Source organism: Phocoena sinus, chromosome 1 (assembly GCF_008692025.1).
Source record: "Phocoena sinus isolate mPhoSin1 chromosome 1, mPhoSin1.pri, whole genome shotgun sequence".
NCBI lineage: Eukaryota > Metazoa > Chordata > Mammalia > Artiodactyla > Phocoenidae > Phocoena > Phocoena sinus.
The window spans coordinates 99,515,329-99,538,282 of record NC_045763.1 but is presented as its reverse complement, the minus strand read 5'-3'; the positions used below and the strand labels follow the sequence as shown (position 1 = coordinate 99,538,282).

The 22,954-nt window shown below is 41.7% G+C and overlaps 1 long non-coding RNA gene across 1 annotated transcript; it reads left to right on the top strand.

The window, feature by feature from the left end:
- Positions 1–558: 558 nt before the first annotated feature.
- Positions 559–4,198, top strand: LOC116741435. Its single transcript, XR_004346153.1, has 3 exons — positions 559–718; positions 2,433–2,481; positions 3,657–4,198. It is a non-coding gene; the product is annotated as an uncharacterized LOC116741435 (long non-coding RNA).
- Positions 4,199–22,954: the final 18,756 nt, after the last annotated feature.

The following is a 22,954-nucleotide window of genomic DNA, read 5'->3' as shown; positions in this document are numbered from 1 at the left end:
ATGTTATCATAAATATTATCTATCATTATTATTTTATTTTAAGTTCATAAAAATTCATGCTGTTTAAAAGATTAAAAAAAATCTTGACTATAGAGGTAACTCTGTAATCATCCAAGCCTGTAAATGGATGGTCACTTTTCAATTATCCACATTATTGAAAGATAAGCTAATTCAAAAGTCCTTTTTTTTTTTTAATGCATTGTGTGATCTAGGGACAATATATTTGTCTTCTAAGTGGCCATTAAAAACAGTTTCTATTTCCAAGGAGAACTTTTTTTTTTTTTTGGCTGCACAGCATGCGGGATCTTAGTTCCCTGACCAGGGATCAAACCTGTGCCCCCTGCAGTGGAAGCCTGGAGTCTTAACCACTGGACCGCCAGGGAAGTCCCTGCATGATGTACATTAGAGTGGAGAGTACACACACTGATAAACGTGAGTGTTTGTTTGGTGGTGTGTGGATTGCCTATTTATATGTTTTATACAGCAGACTTTATATGCAAGGTCCCTTTCTGCTAAGCCAGCTCATTCTTTTCCATTTCTTTCTGTGAACATTGTCATTTGGGAGGAAGCAGCTACTCAACCATGCAGCTCTGAAACTCCAAGAAAGAATCAAAGATTTCTGCAGCAAGGAGGTTGGATAAGGATGAGTACCAGGCAGAAAACTTCTGGCCACTGAAGAGAGAGCTCAATATAGGCAGGAGGCCAGAATGTGCCAACAGTAAGTAAAGTCTTCTCTTATCAAAAGAGAAAAGCTTGCACTTAACTGCCGTATCAAGGATAAGACTGGCCCCAGACCAGCCCAGCCTTCAATAAATGGAGGGTAAAGGAACCCAAGAGGGCTTGCTCTAACTTTGTGGATATGAGTTAACATCTTTTCCTATTCTGTAACAAAACTCAAGCATATGTAAACCACAAATTAAGCAACCCGCATAGATACAGACATATGTATGCATTTTTAGAAGGCAAAATAATGTGGTTAGGGTTGCTAGGTTTAGCAAATAAAAATACAAGATGTCCAGTTAAATCTGAATTTCAGATAAATAATGAATATATTTTTAGTATAAATATGTTCCACACAATACTTGGGGTTTGTTTATCTGAAATTCAGACTTAACTTGGCATCCTGTATTTTATCTGGCAACCCTAAGTGTGATTAAACATGTAGGCTCTGGAGTCACACAGTGTGACTTCAAATTCTGACCCTGCCACTGTGGGACCTTAGACATATTAGTTAACCTGTTGGAGCCTCAGTTTCTGTATATGTAAAATGAGGACAGCATTTACCTCATAGAGTTGTTGTGAAGATTGACTAATACATAAAATTTATAATGGTAACTAACATATAGTGAATGCTGAAAAAATACTAGTTGTCTGTATAGGAAAGGTAAATGGTTATTTGATAACCAAACATCTTCAAAAACCTGGCATTATGATTTCAAGTACCTTTTAAAATTTTATTTATTTATAGCTGTGCTAGGTCTTTGTTGCTTTCTCTAGTTGCGGCTAGCGGAGCTACTCTTCGTTGCGGTGCACGGGCGTCTCATTGTTGTGGCTTCTCTTGTCGTGGAGCATAGGCTCTAGGTGTGCAGGCTTCAGTAGTTGTGGCTTGCGGGCTCAGTAGTTGTGGCGCACAGGATTTTTTGCTCTGCGGCATGTGGGATTTTCCCGGACCAGGGCTCGAACCCACGTCCCCTGCATTGGCAGGGGGATTCCTAACCACTGCTCCACCAGGGAAGTCCTCAAGTGCCTTTTTTAAAAAAAAAATTTAGGCAGAGACTTTTTTTCCCCCTATTTTCATCCTACTTTCAATTTTGTTTACAACAAATTAATACAACTTTTAGACCCATTATCTATGGCATAAAGGAACACACAACCAGCATCTTACAGTATCATCAGGCTTTCTGTTCCTTCCCTTGATGCATAATGCTTGGACCCAATCTTGGAGATGTCCTAAGCTCCAAATTTCCAGTGAGAAATTTGTGTAAATCTTTATAAAGTATTACTTGAGTATTTACTAGATGGGTATTTACCCAGAAGCCAATGCCAGCTCTAGAATGGGGTTTCATCAGAATGGTACGTACTCTTAAGTAACATACATGTCCATGCTCTGTATGTTACTTAAGAGCAACTACGTTATACAGAGAGTTCCACTTCTTACACATAGGATTTTATTAGCACAAAGTTAAAAAATCAGACAAGAGAAAACATGGTGAAATGTGAAGAACAGTAGACCTGGAATCCAAAATTCTGGTTCTACCATTCAGCAAAAGCCACCTTATATTTTTAAACATTTGCTTCCTCATTTATGAAATGAAAATATCATTAAAGGGCAAGAATTAAGTTAAATGAGCTAGTATAATGAACAATACAGTACTGGGAACAAAATAAGTACTTGGTAAATATTTGTTAACATGAATCTGCTTATTCACTAGAAAGAAGACCATATCCCAGAGCAGCCTCACAGAAAGATTAAAGCCTGGGGTACGTGCTACTTTATATGGCTAAGCTAAAACAGTAACTCCTTACTCTGTCCCTGTCTGCTTCTGGATGAGAACCAATCATTTCCAAACAGTGATACAACCTAAGGGGAATTCAAGAAAGGACTCCATCTTTCCCATCTCCAGTGACTTGTATGTCTGTGTGTGTGTGTGTATGTGTGTGTGTATGTTGGTGGCAGGCAGTGGTGAGATAGAAGAGAGGCCAGAAAAGGAGTTGGAAATTTCCTTTCCATTTTCATAATTAGTTGAGCCAGATCCTACACTGTGTGTGTAAAAAACATAACTTTGAGGCCAGAAAGTGGAAAACACTTCTAGTACATTTAAAATATTAATTTTGAGTTGAGGGAGCAAATCCCAAATTCAAACCAGATTCAGAAATTATGACCTCAGCTTTTCCAGAGTTTATACTGATTAGACTTGTTACAGATTAACCAGAGGTAGACTGTATTAGGGGGAAAACATAGGAGAAAAAAATAGAATTCATGAGATTACTCAAACTCATAGAATGAAATCTCCTGTCTTAGTGCTTGCTGCTAATAAATGAGATTCAAGCAAAGGATTGTAGTATTTTCTAAGGAGGACTGAAGGGGTGAGGTTTAGGGTTTTGCCAAGGGGATTACCAAGGGTGTCAGTTGTTTTGGGCTGGAAGGTCATGGGGAATGCATAGTTGTGCAGGGTAATACAGAGATGATGGTAAACTAGGGAAACAGAGCTGGTAGTTGTAGAATGAGCCATATATGACTCTTTTGAAAATCAGTTAATTACAGTTTATATACTGAGTATCAACTATGTGCTCAAGAGCTTAATAAACATTCAGGGGATCCAATGGCACAGAAAGCAGAGCACCCAGTATGCCTAGTTTAGGGGAAAGTAGCCTATGAGCCTAGGGAAACAGAAGAAAAAGATAAATGGAAGGCCCTGGAACCAGAGGGTTAAGAAATCTTGAATGACTAACAATTTGAATTTCAAAAGTAAAGGCTAGATTCTAAAACAAAGAACAGAAATAGATTTCCTACCAAAGAGGAGCACTCTTGACAAAAAAATATTCATTAAGGGTAAGATATGCTGGGGACATGATTAAAGGCCTTGGCCTGGGCTTTGAACTTGGCAAAGGATAGAGGGGAAGGATTTCTCAAGCCCTTCCCTTGTCTCTTGCAGAACCGAGGTGCATGGTGTAAAGGAAGAAAAGCCAGGGCATGTGCATCACTGGACAGGCACCTGAAATGCATCACTGGACAGGCACCCGAAATGCATCATAATCTTCCTGCTGGGAGCTGTAGGGTTTCTCACCTCCCCTCTCTTCACCCTTTGAGCCATAATTGCCGAAATGGACAGATTATCACAATTTCAGCCGATGCAACTATCTCACTAATGCTCATTTGCTGACTTTAATGAGTTCCAGAACCAATTTGTGTGATCTTACAATCAGCTCAGGTTTATCACTGAAAGAAAGCGCTGTAAGTCTTGGTAGAGAGATCAGCTTTGCAGAATGCAGATCTACCGATAGGAAAATGAATTCAAATGAATTATTGCAGCATTGTGAGGCGTCAAAGTTCCCCAACACCGTTAAACACAGAAATGTTAGATGCTCCCTGCCCTGATGAGCTGCCTTTTGTCCAACACCTGTCTTGCAAACTACATTCAAGTATCCTTTTGTTCTCTTCAAATTTCACAGCTTCCTCTGCTCTGCCTAAAAAGGAAAACGCATATCTTCAAGCTGTTACAATAAAACTATTGGCAGCGTGTGAAGTGAGAACAGATCCTTGCCTTAATTTATTGTACCATGCAGATTTATTACACATCAGGGTAATAATAACAATACCTAACAACACTGTGACTGGCTACCTGATAATCTCCTCCCCTGCTCCAGTAGGAGTGCGGTGGAGGGAGCTTGGAGGGCCCCCATAGACTCCCTGTATGGTGCTAAGCGCTGCTGGGCACACTCTTGGCTCAGTGCCAAGAGATGATGTGGTACTAGTGGGCCGCGCAGCGCCAAGATGTAATGCAGACCTGGCGAGGGGACGCAGTGTTTGGACAGAAAACATTGAAATCCATCTGCCGGGTCTAGAGAGGAGTGCTTCCACAATTGCTCATTGCTGGGGGAATAAGCATTCTCCTTCTTCCCATAAGAGATTCCTCTACCTGAAGTGTAACGAGAACACAGTTTGAGAATCGTAGAGGTGAGGGAGTCCTGCACGGGGCATTTGACCTGCCTTTAGGCAGCACCACACTTAAAAGAGTCTGGGACCTTCAAAGTGAAATCTGCTCAGAGTTTCTGAGGAGCAACTAACAAAATGCGGGGTTAAAGATAGTCACCCCTCAGGCCCAGGGTCTCCTTCAGGACACCAGTGTCACTTCCGGGCTGCTTCTCTGTCTCTTCCTCATGGCTTCTGAGTCCTGGGGTGCCCCATCAGTCTTGGCTGCTTCCAGGGAAACTGCTCTGATGCACGTGGGCACTCAGCTTGCCCACGGCGACAGTGACATCCTCACAGAAGACAGCATGCATCAGACGTGCCCTCCTGCTGCACTGCTCACTCTGGAAGCCTCTCATTAGGGTTTCTAAGTTTTAAGATAATAGGAACTTAATGGGGATTATTTTGATTTTCTCTCACCAGGGCTTTGTATCCAAAGCCCTGCTGCCCGTAGCTGCACTGCTTGAGCAAACTGCCTTGTGAGCAAGCAAAAGCCGTGGCCCAGGAGACTGCTGACGTGACCTCAGAAACACACAATCTAATCCTATTGCCCAATTTTCTTTTCTCTTATGCCAAGAATTTTGCCTGTCATAGCATTTGGATTTCTGGCCACCTTGGTGACCACATTGGACCCTCCTTCTTCCCCCGACCAAGTTTTAGAGAGAAACATCTTTAACAGATCATCAATGACCAATCAATTAATTCTAAGCATTTGGGAGGCTCAGGCTGCAGCTCCTCTCCTCTTTACCACGTTTTGTAAAAATTAAGAAATTAGTCTGGCCACAATCCATTACCTGATTGTACTCTAAGACAAAGATTTACCTTCCAAGGGTAGTTTCAAGACTGGAATGATTGGAAAATTATGTATGATTAACCCTCACAGGAATCAAATGACCTCAGTAAATAACTTTTGAGACCATTAGGCTCTGGTGATCCAAAGACATTATCCCTGTCTTCTCGCCAAAGCTTTGGTTTTCTTCTCGATAAACAAACCTAAGTTTTGTTGTTCGTTTTTTTGTTTTGTTTTGTTTGTTTGTTTTTTAACTGTTAAGTGGCGGTCAGTGGGGTAAATTAGCCCTTGGGGGTTTGCATCCTGCCAAAATAATGGCAAAACACAAAGATGGGCAAACCACCATTCTTAGTGGAATGACTGTGCCCAACAGCTCACAGGGTAGGCTGGCTGGGTTTGGACATCCCCTTTCTCTGTTGGCTGTTAGCAATTAGGACCACTCAGCAAATCCTGAATCTTGAAAATCACTTCAGTCCTGGGGTTGCTTATTCCTGGCAGGTAAGAAACCATGTCAATCTTCTGTCTGAGGCTCAGTGTAGTATTATGACTACCAACTTGAATTTTGCAGTAGGTCTTCACCTCACAACTAACCCCAAAGCAATCTAATAGTATGGAAACCGGAGAGTCAGAAAGGTTGATGAGTCATAGAAATGGAGAGAAACATGGCCCTGGGTATGTTCAGACATGAGACGGGCTTAGACATTTCAAAGAACATTGCTGATCTTTTCTGATGGAGGGCCCAAGAGTATTTTAACTGAACAATTGTTTTGAAGATGAATTTGTAAGACAGGCAATTCACCGTCCAGCCATTTTGTGGGATGATTGTCAATGGGTTGGCCCAAAGGGAGGAAGAAGGAAAAGGGCACCAAAAAAGGCAAATGACGATGCAAGATGGGAAGTAGGTAGAAATTGTCACATGGTAAACAAATCAAAAAATCAAAATTGTCAGAAAGTGGAGATTCGTTTTTATTTATTTTAGTGATGATTATTTTTTTCACTTTTGTTTTGAAGGCTATAAGCTAAACTGTGGACATCCTGGCCACCAGGGATTGATTTCAAGTAGAACCAGCATGTAATAGGGACCCTGAGAAGAATTTGGGTCAAAGCGTGGTGGTGAAGGGGGCACATGTGGGAGATGAGAATGAGGCAGAGGGTTCAGCTCCACAAGGAACTGTCGACTCCACAGGGTGCCTGTGTTACCGACAGCATGTAGGAGTGCAGATGGTGTGCAGAAACTCAGCTCGACAGCCCCTGATGTGGCCCGATAGGGCAGTTGCATGGTGGGGCACCAGGCACAGACCTGTTTGCTACCTCTGTCAGCCTGTAGGTGCTGACTTTGCTGATAGAGTCTCCACCGCAGCCCCGGGGCCTCTTCCCACTTCCTCCTCTTCTGGCTGCTCTTCTGTCAGAGAAGCCAAGGCCCACTCTAGCCTGCTTTGCATCTCTTACATCAGAGGTTTGGGATGGCAAGTTGCACATGATCATTGCAATCTTTTCCTTTTGTGCTCTTGACATTTGAACAGAGAGGCAAAGAGTAAGTGGCCTAGGAGCAAATAAATGTCTACATTTCCAAAATGAGTCTGAAATGAAGCTCATCAGAAAATGTAGGGGGAGGCAAAGACAGCTGTCAGGGCAGAAGCTGAACAGGATCTCATAGACTCTCAATCTTAGAAATTTTACTTGTTTTGTTGGAAAGAGAAAAAAAAAAAAACCAAAAAGCTAGATACTAGCCCCTTTGCATGGCATGGTATGAAGAAGAATCTAAAAGATGTTCAACTATTTTTTAAATTGCAGTCCTGAGCAGTTCAACTGGGAGGAGTGGTTTTGTATTCCAACACAACTCTTTTTTTTTTTTTTTGCTGTACGCGGGCCTCTCACCGTTGTGGCCTCTCCCGTTGCAGAGCAACAGGCTCCGGACACGCAGGCTCAGCGGCCATGGCTCACAGGCCCAGCCGCTCCGTGGCATGTGGGATCTTCCCAGACCTGGGCACGAGCCCGTGTCCCCTGCATCGGCTGGCAGACTCTCAACCACTGCGCCACCAGGGAAGCCCCTCCAACACAACTCTTCATGCCTCAGACTTGGAAGGAGAAATGTAAAAGTATTTTACAAAGGAAAAAATAAAATAATTCTTAAAAATTTCTACCATGGCAAAAATTAAAGTTCAGTCTACAAGCCAAGGGAACATGCTGTCAAAGCTTCACTGCATCCCAGCTGACACCCTACTGCTTGACTCAGCTCTGCCTAATTCTGGCACCTTTCATCTCAGAAAACACAGTAAATACTAATTACTTTTCACAGCATTCTGAAGTCGGTTGAGTCATTCAAACTTATAGTGATGACAACTTGGGCAGTAGGTAGCAATTTTCCTTTGTTGTCATTACCCTTCCCACATGCTGGAAAACTGAGGCATGGAAGGCTTCAAGTTTCTGGACCACATCAGTGGTGTTCCAGGAACCAAGCCTTGAGGACTTCCGCCATCTCTAGGAAGTGGCTTTTTGATTCAGCAGTGGTACTTTCCAATGTCAGCACTTGTGTGTGTCAGCAGCTAGGATGACTCCTGTCCAAGGGGCCCCAGATTCTTGGCCTCTGCTTCATCTTAGAAAAGTTCTCTGGCAGTTGAAGAAAACAGAGTGGGTGGGGAATTACAGCGAGGCCTTGGTGAGTTTGATGGTTGGGTGCTTGAATGGATGTTAGCAGGGAAGAGAAGGGCTCTGTGACTATGAATTGGTATAACTGGAGGGGATTGGACTGGACACTCAGCTTTGTCCTTAGAACTCCGATAAGAAGCTGGCAGGACTTGTACTACCTCCTCTATTGATAATGAAGCATCTCAATGCTGTGGCCACTTGTTCCGCCCCCTTGGGTGTTGCATACATCCTGTAAACTCTGGAAAGGGGCCATATTGGGATGGATTTGCTTGAGGCCTTATTTGTTTCCACCTTCAATAGTGATCAACAGGACACTTACTCCTTGGTTGACCGAGGCAGTCTTAGAGTAGCTAGATCGTTCAGTATCAGCTGGACTTTGATCATTGTTCTAAAGTGCTAGAGGAGAAAAATGGGCAATTTCCACTGGGTAGAAAAGATTAGACCAATCTTTTCTTGATGGGTGATTGTTTCTTCCCATCTTCATGATCCCTTGCCTCAAAAAAGTGGGAGAACAATAAACTGACACATCATTTGATGAATGCCCCCTTCCCACAGAATAGTCCAACTCTGTATCTCAGCAAGAAAGGGGGAAAGAGGAAGCGGGAACTGACATTTGAGTGCCTTCTTTATACTGGTCACTTTAATTTAATTTAATCCTCCCTCACAAGACCCTACTCTATAGGTATTATCTTCATTTTTAGAAACGACTCTCTTAGGCTCTCACAGTTAGGAAGCTAGGAGGCCAAAATGGAAAACCCAGGACTTCCTAACTCCACATTCTTTCCATGAGTATTGTTTTAATGCTGAAGTGCCCATTTTTTTTTGTTTTTGTTTTTTTTTGCGGTACGCGGGCCTCTCACTGTCGTGGCCTCTCCCGTTGCGGAGCCCAGGCTCCGGACGCGCAGGCTCAGCGGCCATGGCTCACGGGCCCAGCCGCTCCGCAGTATGTGGGATCCTCCCGGACCGGGGCACAAACCCGCGTCCGCTGCATCGGCAGGCGGACTCTCAACCACTGCGCCACCAGGGAAGCCCTGAAGTGCCCAGTTTGAATGAAGGCTGATTTGATCCTGAACTCAGCCTATAGGAGGAAAAGGACAGTAGTTGGGTACTGTCTTCTTATATAACATGGTTATCAGAACATCCTTAATGATAGGAAGTGTCAGGATGTCAGTCTTGTTTCAAAATCCTATTTGGCTGAAGGCTGATTCATTGAATGAATACCTTTCTTTCCAGGGTGTGGGGTACAGTTCCTTGCAAAAGGTGATTGGCCTATGGAGGGAGAGTCTCTATGACTTTGTTGAAAAATTCAGTTAGAGTTTACCCTTAATCACTTGTCAGTAAATTTAAGGATACCTTAAACTAGAAAGACCTCCAAAATCATACTGCTCTTACCCTTGTCATAAAAGTAATTATAGCCAAATTTATTGAGGGCTTATTATGTACTGGGAACTGTTCTTTAGGCTTTATATATGTTATTTAATCCTCCAACAATCCTTTGAGGAAGGTATTATTATTTTCTCCATTTGACAGATGAAAGGCACAGAGAGGTTAAGTAACATGCCCAAGGTTACACAGGAAAGCAGTGGCACAGCTGGGATTTGAACTTCCAAACCTGGGCACCTATCAAGTACACTTTTTGCTGCTTGTCATCAGGGAAGATTGTACATAGATAAGGGTCGGTTCTGTACTTGGAAAAGAGTCTTTTCTCATTTTCTGTTTCTAGAGGAAAAGGAACCTTCTGCCACATGAAGTGCTAGGTCCCTCTACCCACATTCATGTTAACCTGCTGGAGAAGCCTGCTGAGTTCTGCTCCTCACCTTTCATTGCAGAGCTTGGCTCCTATTTTTCTTCTCCTCAGCTGGTCTTCAGCATCTTCCTGATGTGATGGGAGTGAGGGGCGACTGCAGACGAGGATCTTCTTTCCCAGCTGTGGGTTACCACCCTCTGGTGTGGTCATTGTCCTGGACACCCACAGGCAGTAAAAAGTGGCCGACATCCCACTCCTTGGACATGAAGGATCCCACCATCATCGTGGGCTTCAGCAGAGAGAGATCGGCAGTTTACCCGCACTGAACATTGTGGGTGAGGTTCATGAACATGTCCTCATGTTGTCTAAATATAAGCACGTGGACCTCACTGGGGAGGGAACAGGTCTTCAAAGAAAGGTCTTGGGGATCCCACCCCTGCTGCTGTGGAGAGGGAGTGAGGGGGACTGCAGTGGCCTCAGCTCTGATTCTGACTACTGAAACTCATACCTGCCTCCCCTTTCCTGTGTAAACCAGGATTGTAAAATTACTCACTCCACTCAGATGTGTAAAGAAAACACAGTTTCTTTTTTCTCTAAGTCACTCTGCTATCCCTGTGAGCCTCCACTTGCTGGGTAGCAAGAGGGAAAAAACTAACTTTAGTTCCATAAGTTTTAAAATTTCGTCATTCAATTATTGAAACACTTTCTTTAGGCTTAACTCTGTGTCTTTGGGTTAAGGCTCTGTCTTTCAGATTCTTCTCTTCTGCTTGCTTCTCTGTAAATGGTACTACTCATGCTTCTGAGACCAGGCCCCTGACTCCCTCCCCACATTGCTATGCCTTCTTAAACATGGTGCCTTAACAAAGGCATTTACAGGAAAGGGAAACAGCTCTTCTGCCCTGGATGTTCTTTTAATTTATTTCATTCTCTTCAGGCAGAGACCTGGAGAGGAGGGAGAGGAGGGGACAGGGGGACCCGGGCCTGGTGTGCGGCCATCCACTCCGTCTCCTTCTAGCATCAGGCTGCACGGGGAGGCCCGCTAACCTTTATCGCAAGTAGAAGAGTATTTTCTTTATACTAAGGGGGAAACTCTAAACTGCTTGGTTCTTGAGCTTCTAAAGAGTATATATCCAATTCGTTTTTCCAAGCTTGTTGCAAGTGACTGTCCTGACCTGCCTGAGGCATTACACCTCCAGGCTAGGACCCTGAGATGTGGGCTGCAAGAAGAGAGATTTTGAGAGGAATTGAAATACAGTCTTTCCTCAATAACAACAGGGGATTGGTTCCAGGACCCCCTACGGATACCAAACTCCAGGGATGCTCAAGTCCCATATATAAAATGGTGTCATATTTGCGTAAAACCTATGCACCTCCTCCTGTATACTTTAAATCATCTCTAGGTTTCTTAATACCTAGTACAATGTAAATGCTATGTAAACAGTTGCCAGGGCTGCAAACTCGTTTTTGCTTTTTGGAACTTTCTGTTTGTTTGGTTCTTCCTGAATATTTTCCATCCATGGTTGGTTGTATGCCTGAATGTGGAACCTGCAGATATGGAGGACTTACTGTACTGTGTTTACTGAATATTGTCCCTGTTAAATCGACGTAGGCTTGGGGTGGCTGAAGGGGAGGCGGGATTCTGGAATGCGTTTAAAAGCACTCCTCAGAGGAGAGGCAGTGTGGTGCAGTGCTTAGAAGCATGGCTTCGGGATCCAGACTGGGCTCTGCTCTTTCCTTGTGATTTGGACAACTTTATTTAGACGTAAACTCAATTTCTCCATCCTTAAAATGGGATAAGGGTAGTATCCACCTCCTAGAGTGATTACAAAGTTTAAATCTGTTAACATATATAAAGAACTTAAACTTTGGCCTATCTCATAAACACTCAACCAATGTTAGCTATTTGTTTATTTTATTTTTTTATTATTTTGCCACGCCATTCGATTTGTGGGATCTTAGTTCCCCGACCAGGGATTGAACCCAGGCCCAGCAGCGAAAGCACCGAGTCCTAACCACTAGACTGCCAGGGAACTCCCTGATGTTAGCTATTTAGATTCCGAACACATATAACATTGGATTTTAAGCCTTAGAAGCTCCTTATGTATGATATAGGGGGAAAAGCATGGATTTTCGAAATAGACAGCCTAAGTTATGTGATGTTGCACAAGTTATACGGCTACCGTGAGGCTGGGTCTGAAGGACGAGGATGACAGTGTCATAGGAGAGCTGTCAGAATTAAATACTGAAATACTGTGTGTGAAACACTCAGCAAAAAGTTAAGTGGATAGTTGAGGCTCAACCAATGTTTCTTCCCTTTTCTCCTTAGGTCAGTAACACGCTCTTTTATAATTGTTTACTGCTGTATCCTTAACCAGGAATCTTAAGCTTTTATAATTCCCTAACTGGCTAGTACACAGGAGAAGCCCAACAGATTCACTGACAGATGAAAATAAACCTCCAAATCTGGAGCTCAAGACCCAGAACTTCTCCCTGTCAAATGCAGCTGGTCAGAGGACAGTTTCTGTCTTCTGCTTTTCAGATCTTATAAGGTAGATATACGTATTTCTCCCTTCTCTTTATTACAGTTTCACTGAGGTTCGCTGGAGGCATTTGCATCTGCTTTCCTCTTATTGCTCAACCCACACTTGGAGAGGATTGTGTTTGCATAAATACTAGCAGATGAATTTTTTAAATATCACTTTTTCTCTCCTGGCACTCTGTGAGAGAAATGAGCAAATATAAACAGAAGAGTATCAGACTAGAAATATAGCAGATGGGTTCCTACTGGGGATCTGGACTTTCCTGGAGTTTACACATTTGGGAGATACAGGATTATGACAAAAACCACTTGTAATGCTCTTGCTTTTTGTTTCTTGAACACAATATTAATTGCTTAATATTAATGCACACTTAATTAAGTGGGCTTAATGTACACTTTCCCCCTGACTTTTCCCTTTGGGGAACAAGCCTGATGCTGTAAGCACTCTCTGTGAGAGGGATTCTCTTTGTAAGCCTAGCATAAATCCAACTTGATTGAGGAATCAAGGAGACAAGGAAAAAAAGTTTATCTTCAGTCCACGATGGAAGGGCAGGGGAAAAAAGGAAACACTTCATTTCCCATGCCAAATGGCCTCATGCTTGTGACCAAGAGTTTATTAAGGATATTAAAAAATGGAAACAGATCACACAGGCTTCCTGACCAACCCTGATTTGGGCCACCTCAGTTTAAACTACACATCCTGAGAAACACATCTATATCTGGGGAGTTGATCATGAGCCATCCTTAACTCCAGCCTACAACCTTTGGCCCACACTTGATTAGATATTATTTTCATTCATTCATTCAACAAATTTTATTGAGCATCTATTATTGACTAAACATTTCATTAAGGGTGGGAATATAGCAATGAAGAAAATAAGTATAGTCCCCTACTTCACAAAATTCAAGTCTAGTGGGAACACAGACACTTTTCTTAAGATAAAGTCATTCTATTACACAGGTATTAAAGAGCACAGTAAATCAATAGTTTCTATTCCATAATATGTCCCAAGGACTGGCCTTGGAGAAAATGGGAGGTGGAAGCTCCCTGTGGCCTTCTGTTGTCAGAACCTCCATGGGGTCTCTAAGACCACCCCATGAAAGAGCTCCTTATACACTGTTGGACCCCTAGTCTTAGGGTCTCTCAAGAGAATGCTGTGAATGACTTCTGGATCTCAGAGAAAGCCCCATCTTTAATCAATAAGTATTAGCTCATTTTTAATTACAAGCATGTTTACCAATAGATAAGCAAGGCTGGGCTTCCCTGGTGGCCCAGTGGTTAAGAACCTGCCTGCCAAGACAGGGGACATGGGTTCGAGCCTTGGTCTGGGAGGATCCCACATGCTGGGAGCAACTACACCCGTGTGCCACAACTGCTGAGCCTGTGCTCTACAGCCCACGTGCCACAACTGCTGAGCCCGCGAGCCACAACTACTGAAGCCCGCGTGCCTAGAGCCCGTGCTCCGCAACAAGAGAAGCCACCGCAATGAGAAACCCATGCAACAAAGAGTGGCTCCCGCTCGCCACAACTGGAGAAAGCCTGCACACAGCAACGAAGACCCAACGCAGCCAAAAATAAATAAATATAGTTTTAAAAAATAGATAAGCCAGGCTAAACAAGGGAGGCAGCGTGATGTAGGGCAAAGACCACAGGCTTTGAAATCAGCCCTGGGTTCTAATCCTGACTCAAACATTTATTAGCCATGTCCCCTTAGGTGACTTATTTTTCTTTTCTATGGTCTAATGACCTCATCTACGAAATTAGGAAAAGAGCACTTGACTCTGGATTGTTGAGTTTCTTAAATGAAATAATCACTAAAAAGTACCTGGCATGAAGCACATTCCCCTCCATTATGCTCAGGAATGGTGTTCTATATGATGCAGGACTTGCCTTTGAAAGAAAACAGCATTTTCATGCAATGTTTAAAGGCAACCATACAACTATGAGCTATTTGGTAAATGATAAATTATACCCGTAGCTGACTCTACCTGTCCTGACTAGTGCCAGCTCTTTCTGCTTCCGCTGCCCTAGTTCTGCAGCTCAAAACATCTCTCTCCAGCAAGAGACCCAACCAGGGAAGCCCACAAGAAACCAAAATGCTCCACTAGGAAATCAGAAGAAGAAGAAGATGCTTTATAAATGTTTTCAAAGGAGAGCCTCAGCCTTGTCACACTGAGTGTAGCCCCTGTCCTTCATTTTACTGTTCTTTTCACTTACTGAAAATATTATCTGTTGTCTTCAGGATGCTTGAAAATGTGGGGCTGGAGATGGAAATGTGGGCCACATGTGGCAGGAAATACACAGCTAGATGCCGGTGACATTGCCTTAAGCAATTTCTATGTCCTTCAGGACTCCTGTATCAGAAATCCATGAGCCTTACAGCTGAAGAGGGGCTAGATCCCTGAAGAAGACTGACTGGCAGCTCCCTCTGATTAGCTGTCCTATAGATTCCTTCCAAAGCCCTCGGGTTACCAACTGGGATATTATTATGATTTATCACATGGCTAAGTGATGGGGCTAATGTGAAAATCTCCAAATGTTGTACATTAATTAAATACAGGCATAGTTTTAAAAAACTGGAAGCACAAATAATGTCCAAAACATAATCTATGGATTATATGTCAACCATTAATAATTATGGTTACAGATTTTCCATGTGATACCAGAAAAAGATATGTTTAGCAAAAAGTAGTGTACAAAATTCTATATACAGAATGAGAACAACTGTGTGAAAGAATAGACCAATGCCTATGAAAGGACTGGAAGGAGACACACTAAAAAGTTAACATTCTGAGAGTGGGAACTATGGCTGGCTTGTTTGTTTCTACTTTTATTTTTATAACAAGCTTACTTCCTTATGTCATCTTAAGAAAATGATATTGTGCATTTTGAAATGAAGACTTCTGAGGCTAAGAATATGGACTTCCCTGAGATGATTTTCACAAATCATTTCCAAAGAAGATTTTCAGTAATTCACCTGTTGGCGCAGCTGAGGGTGAGTTGAACTGAGCAGAGCCAGCCCTTTTCAGGAACTCAATAGGGATCAGAAAGTTTGCCTTGATCAGGCCTTGGGTTCTGGTCTTTCTTCGCAGGGGCTGGAATTGTTCTCTTTCTAGCTGTCCAGCCTGGTTAGCGTTAAGTCCTCCACTTCCTCTCAAGATCAATCTTTGCTTTTCCCAAGTCATGGCATCTGCTTGTGCTCTTCTGCAGGGTGGGGTGGGGGCGGGGTCTGCGGGAGACGCTGAGTCCAGCCCCCAGTGCAGGGTCAAGTGGAGCGGAAAGTGGCTGCAGACTTAAAAACCCAAAGCAGCTTACGTTGTTTTCCTCTCTTTCTAAGGTAGTCCCCAAACTTCCAAACAGCTTGTGAGCAAACCCTGTCATCCTCGTGATCTGAGACAGCCTATCTCAAGAAACATTTTATATATATTTTTTCTTCAAAAGATTCTCCTGGCAGCCATGACACATTAACAGTCCTAGTTGCATCCTAGCCCTTGTCCCTTTTCCTTCTGGCTCCTTGTGACAGTTTAAAAGTCTTTGGGAAGGACTGTGGGCTGGCCAGGCAGATCCCCATGAAATCAGACCAGTAGACATGTTCCAAGGGCTCAGTCTACTCCATTCCCGTTTTTACTTAGAAAAGTAGAAAAAGTAGGAGTCATGTCCTAAGCTTCCAGGACACATGCCCTGTGGATTCTAAGCCAAGCTGATCCTGATGGGGCAATGTCCCCGGATCTCTCAGCAGAGTCACAGCCTTAGCTGCCCACAGTGTTCACGCCCAGTGCAGCCTGGAGCCTTGGCCTTGAGCTGGCCATCCAGCTCTACTATTATGCTTCAAGATAAGATTTTGGGAAAATGATGCATTCTAAAAAAACCCCAACAAACAGAAAAGTACAAAGAAGCAATTTAAATTATGTCTTGACCCTTGTCACCCAGATAACGTATGACCAGAAAGGGAATGGCCCTGGAGCAGTATCACTGGGTCCCTGATTAAGCAGACTTGCAGCAACCTGGACAAAGAGTTGCAAGCCCTAGGACTCAGAACTTGTAAACCAGAGAGGACAGCAGTCAGATGACTCGTCCAGCCAGGTTTTACTAGACAGTCCAGTGTTAACAGGTCCAGAGGGGGCTGCACTTATCTGAGTCAACCAGGGTGTGACAAGCCACGGTGTCGATCTCACCTTTGCAAGCCAACCAAGTTCCCTGCCCCCTCCACCCACTCAGCTGCTGTCAGCCACCTCAGCCAACTTGTTCATTTTGTTTCTGTTTTTCTCCATCTCCCTCTCTCTCTGGGCAGCCACCTCTTCTGCTATTTAGCTCCCAACACACCCGCTGATCTTCAGAACTCTGCTGTTGAGTGTGGTGACTCATTTGTTGCTTAGGTATTTTGGGTTCATTACTCTTCAGCCACGTTACCAAGAAGAACCACACAGAGCCAAAACAGAGAAGAGAGGAAATGGGGGTGTGCAGATGGGAGGAGATGGGGCAAAAATCCAAGAGCTGCTATGGAAAAATTTAGCGAGGTGCTGTTGTCAAAACTCGGACTCAGAGAACAAGGCCATTCCAAAAGCAACAACGGGGAGGAAGCAGTGCTTTGATTAAAACTTCATTGAGAGTCCTGGCCACACACCCCAGAGCTCTCCCACAGGGAGATGGCGTGTTCAGGAATCCAAAAGAATCGTCATTGCTCTTTGGGAATATTTACGAGCAACCACACCCAAGCTGTGTTGACTTGGCCAAAGCAAGGTGGAAGGGTGCAGTTACAGGACAGCCAAGCACCACCTACAAAATACAATGCCCTACACTTTGTCTCCCACTCCCCAATAACCATGTGCCTTTGGCTCAACTATCTAGATTGGCTTTGTGGACAATATTTGGTGTGGAGTTGCTGCTGTCCTGAATAGACAGACACTGCTTATGTTGTGAACAATGGGAAAATTATATGTGATAGGTCAGCCAGAAAATTCATGAATATATATATTTCAGAGGCTCCCAGAAAGTTGTTGTTTCAAGATTAATTTTCCTGAAATTGTTCCCCCAAGACTGTGCAGTCCACGATGTTTCTTCTTGTACTGTAAGCCTGCCTTGTTCTAGTTCCAATCTCTTTAGTAAGTGTATCGAATTACTGTTTGTGACATTTGCCTTCCATTTCTAGCTTGGGACTTGCAAGATTAACAAGCTGGGAGATATTCATTCCTTTCTAATTATGTATTCTTTAATTTGACAAATATTTCTAAATGCCTAACGTTGGAGGCAGCTCTTCAGGTCCAGAGCCAGCGAATGAGATGGAGCAATTCCAGAACAGGATTCTGAACTCTGTCTGAGAGAAAGAAGGTGATGAGGATAGAAGGAGGACTGACTCATGACAAATCTCCTGATTATTGAGTTTGGGCTGTTAATTCCTTCTAATGCAGCATGGTATGTTAAATGAGATCATTGTACCTAACGGCTGCTATATGGAAACCATTTTCCTGGGAACAGTAAGAAAATTTAAAAAGGTATATTACGGAAGTCCCGTATTGGGATGATGGAGCAGAAAGATAGAAGGATCTAAGTCTCTGATGGCACCATGCCACCATCTTAGCCCAGACAACAACAAATCAGTAATCACATAGACCACATTCTCTGATCTATAAAACAAAACAAAACAAAACTTTAAAACTTACTTTTAAAAAAATTTACTTATTTCCATGAATTAGGAAATCTAAGGATTCTTCTAAAAAACATTGGGAATAAATCATAACTGAATAGGCCAAAGGAAAAAAATCATAACTAAAATCAAATAGTATAGAGAGCTAAATAATAAAATATATCTCAAGACTTATGTGATACAGTAAGAACTGCAGAGAAATTCACAAAAGCTTTAAAATGCTTATTTAGAAAAGAAGAAAAAGTAGAAATTAATGAGCCATGTGTCCAACTCAGGACACTGGAAAAAGGGACAACAGAATACATACAAAGAATAAAGATAAAAAGAACTACTGTAGAGGAGAAATTAATTAAACAGAAAGCAAAGTTTCAGTAGAAATGATCAAGAAAAGAAAAAGCCGGTGGTTTGAAAAGACTAATAAATTCACAGATTAAAAAAGAAAATCACTACATATATAGAGAAAATCACTACATATATATAGAATTTTTAAAAAATAAGAGAATTTTATAAACTTCATGCAACGAAATTTGAAAACTTATATGAAATGGCCAGTTCCCTAGAAAAAGGAACTTACAAAAACTGACTCAAGAAGAAAAAGAAAATCTAATTAGACAGCTATAGCTATTTTTAAAAAGTTGAATTGGTAGTTTACAAATGAAAATGAAAACACAACTATCCAAAACCCATGGGACACAACAAAAGCAGTTCTAAGATGGAAGTTTATAGCGATACAAACTTACCTCAGGAAACAAGACAAATCTCAAATAAATAACCTAACCTTACACCTAAAGGAACTAGAGAAAGAAGAAAAAAGAAACCCAAAAGTTAGTAGAAGGAAAGAAATCATAAAGATGAAAGCAGAAATAAATGAAATAGAGATGAAGAAAACAATAGAAAAGATCAATGAAACTAAAAGCTGGTTCTTTGAAAAAATAAACAAAATTGATAAACCTTTAGCCAAACTCATCAAGAAAAAAAAGGGAGAGGGCCCAAATCAACAAAATCAGAAATGAAGGAGGCAAAGTTACAACCGATACCACAGAAATACAAAGGATCATAAGAGACTACTACAAGCAACTAAATAAAATGGACAACCTAGAAGAAATGGACAAATTCTTAGAAAGGTGCAATCTCCCAATACTGAAGCAGGAAGAAATAGAAAATATGAACAGACCAATTACCAGTAATGAAACTGGATCAATAATTTAAAAGTTTCCAACAAACAAAAATTCAGGACCAGATAGATTCACAGGTGAATTCTACCAAACATTTAGAAAAGAGTTAACACCTATCTTTCTGCAACTATTCCAAAAAATTGCAGAGGAAGGAACACTTCTGAATTCCTTCTATGAGGCCACCATCATCCTAATAGCAAAATCAGACAAAGATATTACAAAAAAAGAAAATTATAGGTCAATATCACTGACGAACATAGATGCAAAACTCTTCGAAAAATACTAGCAAACTGAATCCAACAATACATTAAAAGGATCATAGAACATGATCAAGTGGGATTTTTTCAATATCCACAAATCAGTCAATGTGATACACCACATTAACAAACTGAAGGATAAAAACCATACGATTATCTCAATAGATGTAGGAAAAGCTTTTGACAAAATTCAACATTCATTTTTGATAAAAACTCTCCAGAAAGTAGGTATAAGGGAACATGCCTCAACATCATAAAGGCCATATATGACAAACCCACAGCTAACATCGTACTCAACAGTGAAAAGCTGAAAGCATTTCCTCTAAGATCAGGGACAAGACAAGGATGCCCACTCTTGCCACTTTTATTCAACATAGTATTGGAAATCCTAGCCGCAGCAATGAGAGAAGAAAAAGAAATAAAGGAATCCAAATTGGAAAGGAAGAAATAAATCTGTAACTGTTTGCAGATGCCATGTTACTACACACAGAAAAATCCTAAAGACACCACCAGAAAACTACTAAAGCTCATCAATGAATTCGGTAAAGTTGCAGGATAAAAAATTAATATATAGAAATCTCTTGCATTTCTATACACTAAAATGAAGTATCAGAATGAGAAATTAAGGAAACAATCCCATTTACCATGACATCAAAAAGAATAAAATACCTAGAAATAAACCTACCTAAGGAGGTAAAAGACCTGTACTCAGAAGACTATGAGATACTGATGAAGGAAATTGAAGACGACACAAAGAGATGGAAAGATATATGTTGTTCTTGGAATGGAAGAATTAATATTGTTAAAATGACCATACTACCCAAGGCCATCTACAGATTCAATGCAATCCCTATAAAAATACCAATGCCATTTTTCACAGAACTAGAACAAATATTTTAAAAATTGTATGGAAACACAAAAGACTCTGACTAGCCAAAACAGTCTTGAGAAAGAACAGAGCTGGAGGACTCACACTCCCTGACTTCAGACTATACTACAAAGCTACAGTAATCAAAACAGTATGGTACTGGCACAAAAATGGACACATAGATCAATGCAACAGAACAGATAGCCCAGATATAAACCCATAAACTTACAGTCAATTAATCTATAACAAAGGGGGCAAGAATATACAGTGGAGAAAAGACAGTCTCTTCAATAAGTGGTGTTGGGAAAACTGCACAGCTACACGTAAAAGAATGAAATTAGAACATTCTTTAACATCATACACGAAAATAAACTCAAAATGGATTAAAGATCTAAATGTAAGACCAGAGACCATAAACTTTCTAGACGAAAACACAGGCAGAACACTTTTTGGCATAAATTGCAGCAATATTTTTTGGATCTGTCTCTTAAAGCAAAGGAAATAAAAGCAAAAATAAACAAATGGGACCTAATTAAATTTAAAAGCTTTTGCACAGCAGAAGAAACCATTGACAAGACAAAAAGACAACCTAGGGGCTTCCCTGGTGGCGCAGTGGTTGAGAGTCCGCCTGCCGATGCAGGGGACACGGGTTCGTGCCCCGGTCCGGGAAGATCCCACATGCCACGGAGCGGCTGTGCCCGTGAGCCATGGCCGCTGAGCCTGCGCGTCCAGAGCCTGTGCTCCGCAACGGCAGAGGCCACAATAGTGAGGCCCGCGTACAGCAAAAAAAAAAAAAAAAAAAAAAAAAAAAAAAAAAAAAAAAAAAAAAAGACAACCTACTGAATGGGAGAAAATATTTGCAAATGATATGAATGATAAGGGATTAATATCCAGCATATATAAAGAGCTCATACAACTCAACAACAAAAAAACAAACAACCTAATTTAAAAAATGGGCAGAAGAACTGAATAGACATTTTTCCAAAGAGGAAATGCAGATGCCCAACAGGCACATGAAAAGATGCTCAGCATCACTAATCTTCAGGGAAATGCAAATCAGAATCACAATGAGATATCACCATACACCTATCAGAAGAGCCCTCATCATAAAGAACACATATGGGCTTCCCTGGTGGTGCAATGGTTAAGAACCTGCCTGCCAATGCAGGTGACATGGGTTCAAGCCCTGGTCCGGGAAGATCCCACATGCCGCGGAGCAACTAGGCCCGTGCGCCACAACTGCTGAGCCTGCACTCTAGAGCCTGCGTGCCACAACTACTGAAGCCCACACGCCTAGAGCCCATGCTCCACAACAAGAGAAGCCCCTGCAATGAGGAAGCCACTCACTGCAACCAAGAGTAGCCCCCTCTTGTCAAAACTAGAGAAAGCCTGCGTGCAGCAATGAAGAGCCAATGCAGCCAAAAATATAAAACAAAACAAAACAAAAACACAAATAACAAATGTTGGTGAGGATGTGGAGAAAAGGGAACCCTTTTATACTGTTGGTTGGAGTGTAAATTGGTACAGGAGGTTTGGAGGTTTCTCAAAAAACTAAAAAACTAAAAATAGAACTTCCATATAACCCAGAAATTCCACTCCTGGGTATATATATCTGGAAAAAACAAAAACACTAATTCAAAAAGCTACGTGCACCCCAATGTTCATAGAAGCATTATTTACAGTTACCAAGGTATGAAAGCAATCTAAGTGTCCATCAACAGATGCATGGATAAAGAAGATGTGGTGTATATATATATATAGACAATGGAACAATACTCAGCCATAAAAGAAATGAAAATTTGCCATTTGCAGCAACATGGGTAGACTTAGAGGGTATTATGGTAAGTGAACAAAGACAGAGAAAGAAAAATACTATGATATCACTTATATGTGGAATTTAAAAAATACAGAAAACTAGTGAATATAACAAAAAAGAAGCAGCCTCACAGATATAGAGAACAAGCTAGTGGTTACCAGTTGGGGGAGGGAAGGAGGAAGCGGCAATATATGGGTAGGGAATTAAAAGGTACAAACTGTTATATATAAAGTAAGGGACTTCCCTGGTGGCACAGTGGTTAAGACTCCACACTCCTAAGGTAGGGGGCCGGGTTCAATCCCTGGTCAGGGAGCTAGATCATACATGCATGCCACAACTAAGAGTTTGCATGCCACAACTAAGGAGCCAGTGAGCCGCAACTAAAGAGTCCACCTGCCACAACTAAGGAGCCCGCCTGTTGCAACTAAGACCCAGAGCAACTAAATAAATAAGTAAATAAATAAAATAAAATAAGCTACAAGGATATGTTGTACAACACGAGGAATATAGCCAATATTTTATAATAGTTATAAGTGGAGTATAACCTTTAAAAATTGTGAATCACTATATTGTACACCTGTAACTATAAAATATTGTACATCAACTATACTTCATTAAACAAATTAATTAAAAAACAGTTGAACTGGCAGTTTAAAATCTACCTACAGAAACAAAACAAAATACGTAAGGGCCAGAGGAGTTTGCAGGCAAATTCTGACAATCAGTTAAGAAAAAGAGAACCATAATCTTGCACAATCTATTTCAGAGAACAACAGCA